At 43.9% G+C, this 8,313-nt stretch overlaps 1 pseudogene; it reads left to right on the forward strand.

Annotated features, from left to right (window-relative positions):
* The first annotated feature begins 3,658 nt into the window (after window positions 1-3,658).
* On the forward strand, window positions 3,659-5,103 carry LOC102259970 (annotated as a pseudogene).
* Window positions 5,104-8,313: the final 3,210 nt, after the last annotated feature.

An 8,313-nucleotide genomic window follows, 5' to 3' on the forward strand; every position in this document is an offset into this window, starting at 1 on the left:
TGGCCAGCCTGGGTGAGGGGCTTAGGGCTGTTTTCAGGCTGGGTACATCCCCTTCAGCCGCAGGCTGGAAGCAGGTATCTGGATTTATTTATCTTTTATAATTGAAATTTTGTAGCCTTGGTACCGCTTGAAGCCTGGCAACCCAAGGTTCCAGCCCCTCCTTGAGCAGAGGCCACAGCAGCTGGAAGCAGGTATCTGGGATTTATTTATCTTCTATAATTGAAACTTTGTAGCCTTCAGCGGAGCTCAGGGCCGGCAGGGAAGATGGGAAGCTTCACTTCCTCCATTGCCGGGGGCAACTCCAGCTCCATGGCCGCCGCCATCTTAGTTGGATAATTGGCATATTCACTCCTGATTGGTTGGTGGGCGTCGCTTGTGGGTGTAGCAGAGGTACGGTCAATTTGCATGTTTCTCTTTTATTAGATTTGATGTCTAATGATTAATCTGTATTCTCTTTTTTTTAAAAAGGTAGAAAAATATTATAACTTTTATATTCAGAAATAAGTTGAGATGTTTGAGATTTGTATAATCAACTATAGCTATATGAAATCCAATAGAAACGGGGAAATAAGTTCAAATTACTAGCATTTGGATTTTAACTTTCTGCTCTCTCCATTCACAAAAAGCACAATAGTGGAAAGCAAAGTATCAAAGATTTATTTCAAAACAATGATAAAACAAAACAACCCCACCCAAATTAATTATTAAGATTTCATGTTTAATATTTAAGTACTAGAGGCCCAGTGCACAAAAAAAATTGCACTCAGGGGGTCCCTCAGCCTGGCCTATGCCCTCTTGCAGTCTGGGACCCCTCTGAGGATGTCCACCTGCTGGCTTAGGCCGGCTCCCTGGGGGATCAGGCCCAAGCTGGCAGTCAGACATCCCTCTTGCTAGTGGGGAGCAGGCCTAAGCTGCAGTCAGACATCCTTAGTGCTGCTGAGGAGGCAGGAGAAGCTCCCACCACCACCACTGTACTGGCAGCCGTCAGCCTGGCTTGTGGCTGAGCAGAGCTCCCCCTGTGGGAGCACACTGACCACCAGCAGGCAGCTCCTTCATTGAGCGTCTGCCCCCTGGTGGTCAGTGTGTGTCATAGGGATCAGCCATTCCCAGTCATTCTGCTGTTAGAATCAGTTTGCATATTACCCTTTTATTATATAGGAGGATAGAGGCCTGGTGCATGGGTGGTTCCTACTGATTTGCCCTGAAGGGTGTCCTGGATCAGGGTGGGGTTCCCGCTGGGGTGCCTGGCCAGCCTGCATGAGGGGCTGATGGGTGTTTGCAGGCTGGTCAAGCCCCCCCAGTGAGGACCCTCACCCCACGGAGGTTTGGGTAGTCTGGGTGAGGGGCTAATGGCTGTTTTCAGGCTGGCCACACCCATTTTAGTGTGGGGAGTCCCCACTGGGGTGCCTGGCCAGTCTGGGTGAGGGGCTGAGGGCCGTTTTCAGGCTGACCAAGCCCCTCAGCGATGGAAGCTCCCAGCCTTTCCTTTTTTTCTTTTTTCTTTTTTTATTCTGGGATTTACTTACCTTCTATAATTGAAACTTTGTTGCTTTGAGTGGAGTTCAGAGCTGGCTAGGGCGGGTGGGAGGGAAGCTTCCTGCTCACTCCAGCTCCGTGGCCACGGCCGGCCGAAAGCAGGTATCTGGGGGTTATTTACCTTTTATAATTGAAACTTTGTTGCTTTGAGTGGAGCTCAGAGACCGCCGTGGCAGCTGGGAAGCTTGGCTTCCTCCATCATTGGGGCAACCAAGCCTCCTGCTCGCTCCAGCTCCGTGGCTGCCGGCCGCCATCTTGGTTGGGTTAATTTGCATATAGTTGCTCTGATTGGCTGGTGGGCATGGCTTAAGGCATAGTGAAGGTATGGTCAATTTGCATGTTTGTCTTTTATTAGTGTAGATTTTTGTCTTTAGCTAACCTCAAACTACATCTTCTTATATACTTTACATCCAAGACTTAACACAGTGTGAATAAGCCAGGAAATTGGGAGTTGCTAGGCGTTACAAAAAAGAGATGCCGTGGCAGAGTCAGAGGGACCTCAGCCAAGGTGAGTGGTGGGAAGATAGCAGGTTGTCTTTCTCATCTGAGTGGGGCGGGAAAGGCCCGTTGGGATCGGAGTCGTGGGCGGAGGACCCTGTGTCGGTGGCGGCTCCCAAGCAGAGGGCGCCTCTTGGGTCCCGGGCACTGCAGAGAGCGCAGCGCGAAGGCAGCACTGCAGACGGCGCTCTGCGGGGTCCGGGCCTCCACAGCCCTCGCCCAGTGAGAGAGGTGAAGTCTGGGAGTTCCTGCCGACATCCCGAAGGTGCACTCCTGGGAGACGGGAATAGTTATCCAGGGGCAGGAAACACTTTCTCCCCCTTTGGATATGTACCTTCCTTTCCCTTTTTTGAAAATCTAGAGACGTGTGCCAGTTCCTCCTACATCCCCCGCACACTTGCTTTTCCGACGCTTAACGGGGTCTTAGTAGCCACTTGTATTATATTATTTTAATGTTATTTTGGCTGTTCATAACCAAAAGTAACATAAGGCCGGGTCCCTGATTGTATCAGCATCCTTTGGGGTGGGGTTCCTGTGTTTTGAGCATTCCTTAAATTGTAACTTACAAAAGATCTGACTTGTGCTATATTGGCTGCTGTAAGAAACAGTTGGATCAGCAAAAGGTTGGAGAATTTTGCCCAGGTAACTGTTAGTGTTTGTTTTTGTTATTTAATCCTCATGCGAAGACATCTTTCCATTGGTTTTAGAGAGAGTGGGAGGGTAAGGGAAAGATGGGGAGAAACACATCGATTGATTGCCTCCTGTAGGAGCCCTGACCAGGGCCCAGGCCGGGGAGGGACCTGCAACAGAGGTACCTTCCTTGGTCAGAATTGAACCCAGACCCTTTGGTCCCAGGCCGAGGCTCTATCACTGAGCCAAACCGGTTGGGTGCGGTAACTGTTGCTGAGGTTTAGCACACTTTTATCCAGGACACGCAGTGATTCAGTTATCTTTTTTGTGAGTTTTAAATGTTCCTTTTGTAGTGTCTAGCCTATTTTCTGTTGTGTGAGGTTAAGATAAAATGCAAGCCGTAGGGGCTCTGGTGGAGTTGAGAATTTTTAAAACTCAGTCATGGCAATACTGTATTTTACAAGGGCTTTGCTGCTCAAATCCTATATAAAAAAGGCTAATATGCAAATTGTCCCCTGGACCAGGAGTTGGACCAGGGAGGGGGGGGCCGGCGGGTCAACCTCCCTCGTCCTCTCCCCAGGGTTGGCCCACCCAATGGGTGCTGGGGTCCAACCCCAGCGGGTCCAGGGGTCCCTAAAGGTGTGGACGGAGTCGACGATGAAGGAATGACACAGAGGCAGTGCACAAATTCGTGCACCGGGACTCTAGTCTCATAATAATTCTATGAAGAATATCCCCATTCCAAAGATGACAGAAACTTAAGCTAGGTGACTTGCCCAAGGCCACAGAGGCAGAAGAACAGGAATACAAACTCAGATCTTCATGACAGAACTTTTTGTACTAAATAGGAGTTACCTGAGAAGCCTTAATCTTTGTACACCCTGAGCCTCATTATTTGTTTTCTTTGAGAACTTTTGTGCTGAGGTTGTTTAAGTAAGTTTTGGAGAATGAGTTATGGAAATTATTTCACAAGGATGGATATTAATTAAATACTTTAAGAAATGAGAATTTGGAGCAGATGGCAGGTGCTGGGTGAATATGCGGCGTAGGGTTGGCTCTTCTTCGGCTCCTCCGCGATTGACGGAACTTCACTGAAGATGTCTAAGCAACAACCAACTCAGTTTATAAATCCAGAAACTCCTGGCTGTGTTGGATTTGCAAATCTTCCTAACCAAGTTCACCGAAAATCAGTGAAAAAGGTTTTGAGTTCACACTAATGGTGGTCGGTGAGTCGGGGCTAGGAAAATCGACTCTTATAAACAGCCTGTTCTTGACGGATCTTTACCCAGAAAGAATCATACCTGGAGCTGCAGAGAAAATTGAAAGAACAGTCCAAATTGCGGCTTCTACTGTTGAGATTGAAGAGTGAGGGGTCAAGCTGCGCCTGACAGTGATGGACACACCCGGCTATGGTGATGCCATCAACTGCAGGGATTGCTTCAAGACCATCATCTCCTACATCGACGAGCAGTTTGAGCGGTACCTACATGACCAGAGCGGCCTCAACCGACGGCACATCATGGACAACAGGGTACACTGCTGCTTCTATTTCATCTCGCCCTTTGGACACGGACTTAAGCCCTTCGATGTCGCGTTTATGAAGGCGATACACAACAAGGTCAATATTGTGCCTGTCATTGCAAAAGCTGATACCCTCACTCTGAAGGAACGGGAGCATTTGAAGAAAAGGATTCTGGATGAAATTGAAGAACATAACATCAAAATCTATCACTTACCTGATGCAGAATCAGATGAAGATGAAGATTTTGAAGAGCAGACCAGACTTCTCAAGGCCAGTATCCCGTTCTCTGTGGTTGGATCCCATCAGCTGATAGAAGCCAAAGGCAAGAAGGTCCGAGGCCGCCTCTATCCGTGGGGTGTCGTGGAGGTGGAGAACCCAGAACACAAAGACTTTCTGAAGCTGAGGACAATGCTCATCACACACATGCAGGACCTCCAGGAGGTGACCCAGGACCTTCACTATGAGAACTTCCATTCTGAGAGGCTCACAAGAGGCAGCAGGAAGGTGGAAAATGAGGACATGAATAAAGATCAGATCTTGCTGGAAAAGGAAGCTGAGCTCCGCTGCATGCAGGAGATGATCGCCAGGATGCAGGCACAGATGCAGCTGCAGATGCAGGGCAGAGACGGTGCCGGCGCAGTTCACGGGCACCACGTGTGAGAAAACATTTTGCAAGATAAAGAAAGTATTCCAAATGAGAAATACAGCTCTGTGTTTTCAAGAAATTGTTGGAGAAGTGAGCATCCACACTTCACAGTGCCTGTGGCCCAAGAATTTAATTTTTTAAAAAAAAACTGTTGATGTGTTCTTTTGTATGAAGTACTTTTAACATTTATATTCATTACTAGAGGGTAGACTTTATATTTTGTGAGTGAACTTTGCATTTTCATTTTCTTTCACCTTAACTAACCACTAATGTTAGAGAAACATCACTCAGCTGCCGCCTGCACACTCCCTACTGGGGATATGCTCGCAACCAAGGTACATGCCCTTGACCAGAATCGAACCTGGGACCCTTGAGTCCGCAGGCTGATGCTCTATCCACTAAGCCAAACCAGTTAGGGCTGGAGGAGCACTCTTGATTTGTTATTTACCCCAAATATTCTGAGTGGTAGAGATATGCATCTAATGACATAGAAGGTACCCGGCCATTTACTTACCCGGAGTGGAGATTCTTCCCTGCCTTCCTCTCTGTTTGATCACAACACCCAAGACCAGTTTTGCTGCTACAATACAATACCGTTAATTCATCTGCACATTCATCTGTTTACCAAATGAAAAATAATCATGTAATGAGATATATGCTTATACTTAAGTAGCTTTCTTTTAAAAACAGGCTTTTAGGGGTAAATTTTAGAAATTTCTAAATTCTTATACTAGGTCATTTTTTAAACCACTGGGCAGGGAGAACTTGTTACAGCCACTTTTTATAGTGTTTTCCACTAATACTGGTTATACTCTGCTATGGAAAAAGTCAGAGTATCCATGAGCTCCAGTTTTCATATTGCAACTAAGATTCTTATCAACACAATGAAAGTCAATAAACTATTTTTACTCCACTAAGAAGTAACTTTTTAAAGAAAATTAGCAGTTGATCTGTTCAGAAACTGACCTTTTGTATTTTTATACTGCACTTTAATATTCACGATGTCATTTTACTGATGAAAAATCGAGTTGACAAAATTCACAGAACCACCAGGTCTTGGCAGAGTGGGGACGCCACCCAGCTGTCCAGCCTGCAGATCAATGCTTTTCAAAGTAATTCCTTAGCTGAAGGGATCAGGCAGTCTCCAAGTGGGAATGCCTCATCACCTGATGGTTTTCTTACTTGCATTTGGGAGAATAAAATATTTTTCCATTTTTGTTTTATTTTCAGTAACATTTGTGTTTTGAAGAATACGCAAACGGGGGACACCAACCAGAATAATCAATGTCAGTGAAGTGGTATCTGGATTTTCACTGACATCTTGTGTACTTTCTCACCTGAGTAAACTATGATTTCCTTAATGAGGTGACTGAACCATTGAATAACAGTTGTGGATGGTAGATCTGATGGGCACCAATTTTATGTTCACCGATGTCATGGACCAATGACATGTTGTCTTCTTCATGTGAAAAATTTTATTATGTCCTATATAACTAGAGTTTATATTTGAATTTAAGCTTACAATAATCACTTTGGTGTTCCTAATTTAAAAATGTTTGAAAGATTTTGAGATAAATTAACTTTAAAAAATTATTATTAAGACATTATTTCTTTAGAATGATTTTAGGTTCACAGCAAAATTGAGGGGAAGGTGTAGAGGTTTCCCATATACTCTCTACCCCCACATACCCACAGACCCCATTATCAACATCTCCCACCAGAGCAGTGCATTTGTTACATTTGATCAACCTGCATTGACACATTATAATCACACGAAGTCCATAGTTTACGTTATGATTCATTCTTGGTATGTTCTGAAGGATTGAGATTCCCAGTAGTTTAACCCTAAACTAAGTGCTGGATTACTATACATGTGTGGCTTCTCTTTACCTTAATGATGGGAGAATTCTAGAAGATCTGTGTTTTATGATACACCCAGTTATAGACCCAAGTTTCATAAAGCAATAGCACAGGGGTCCTCAAACTACAGCCTGTGGGCCACATGCAAATACAAATATTGTAATTTTTCCCGTTTTGTTTTTTTACTTCAAAATAAGATATGTGCAGTGTGAGAAAAAAAGAGGAACAAATGTAATAATCTGAACAATAAATATTTATTTTAAAAAAGGGAAATAGGAACAGAACTTATGAGTCAACTTGTAAATGATCTGCTCTCCTTGATAAAACCTGAAAAGTATCATTATCATAATTATTCTAATAACTGATGCCACTAATATAATTTTTAAAACCTAATATTAAGCCTAAGTATTTAATTACCCTTTACAAATTAAATGTGTAAGTATATATGTATATTTGTGTTCAACAAGAATACCTTAAAAAATTCAGGAAATTCAATTAACTTATATCCTTTAGGTCTGTCAATTGAAATTGAATTGGCCTATGGAACCCTCTGTTGAGAAATGTATATGTTTATTTGGGTACGGACATCAGTTAACTCGCCTTTTGGGATCAAGAGCAAGGGTAAGATAATGGTGGTGATGAAAATATAAAAAAATCTCTCTTTGGAAGACTTGACCCCAAGGGAAGTGGTGATAAAAAAAACAAATAGGTGTAGGGACTAAGAGTATTAAACTCATGATCTACACATTGTAAATGCAAAGTATCTCTTAAAGAAAAACCTTTATTCCTACTAAGGAACAGCCAAATAATAGAGTTAGGATGCATCTGCAATTCTCCTCTTCAACTTGATCCAGATGCCATTTGTAGGACGAAGAATCAGCTCTCCTGTCAGACCAAGTTCTTCTCTTTTCTGGTTGGATTCTACCCAAAAATGCCTCAGGATCCATGAAAGAATGACCTTTTCTTCCATCATGGCAAACCTTTGACCTTCAAATTAATGTAAATAATATTATCTTAATTATAGCTATATCTCAAATGGGAGAAAGAACAGGTTCTAGTAGAGGGAGCAAATGATGTTAGATTTTCACAGCAGGCCCTGGGAGAACCAGTATCACTTAGGATGCTTCCTAATAATAAAGATTCTTGGGTGCCCTTCCGGCTCCCACCCAGTGCATCTGAATAGCTCTGAGGACAAGGAATCTAGCCCAGGCAACGCCCAGGTGAATCCTGGGCTCATTGAAGCATGAGAACCACTACTCTAGAATGCTCTCCTCTGGGCCTTCAATGCAGTTTACTATAGAGTTACCAGGCCTCATTGTACCAATGCCTGCATTTACATAAACAGTAAAACCCCAGGTATACTAAAGCCAAAAGTGTTTATAATGCATGGCAATGTGCATTCATTTTGTTGAAGTGTTTCTGCTGGTCCTATGGTGAGCATTCTCTGTTTTGGTTTTACATCCATAAGCTACACACTAAAGGGGCAGACTCAGTGAGCAACAAAACCCCACTGAAGCAAGTCCTGCCACATAAGGGTATCTCCAGCATAGCAGTTCTTCCACGGTAGACACAGCTGGTATTCATAGCCAATTGTTCTGGAAGTCAATTCCTCCCAGTGATA

Source organism: Myotis brandtii, unplaced genomic scaffold (genome assembly GCF_000412655.1).
Source record: "Myotis brandtii unplaced genomic scaffold, ASM41265v1 scaffold1686, whole genome shotgun sequence".
Classification (NCBI taxonomy): domain Eukaryota; kingdom Metazoa; phylum Chordata; class Mammalia; order Chiroptera; family Vespertilionidae; genus Myotis; species Myotis brandtii.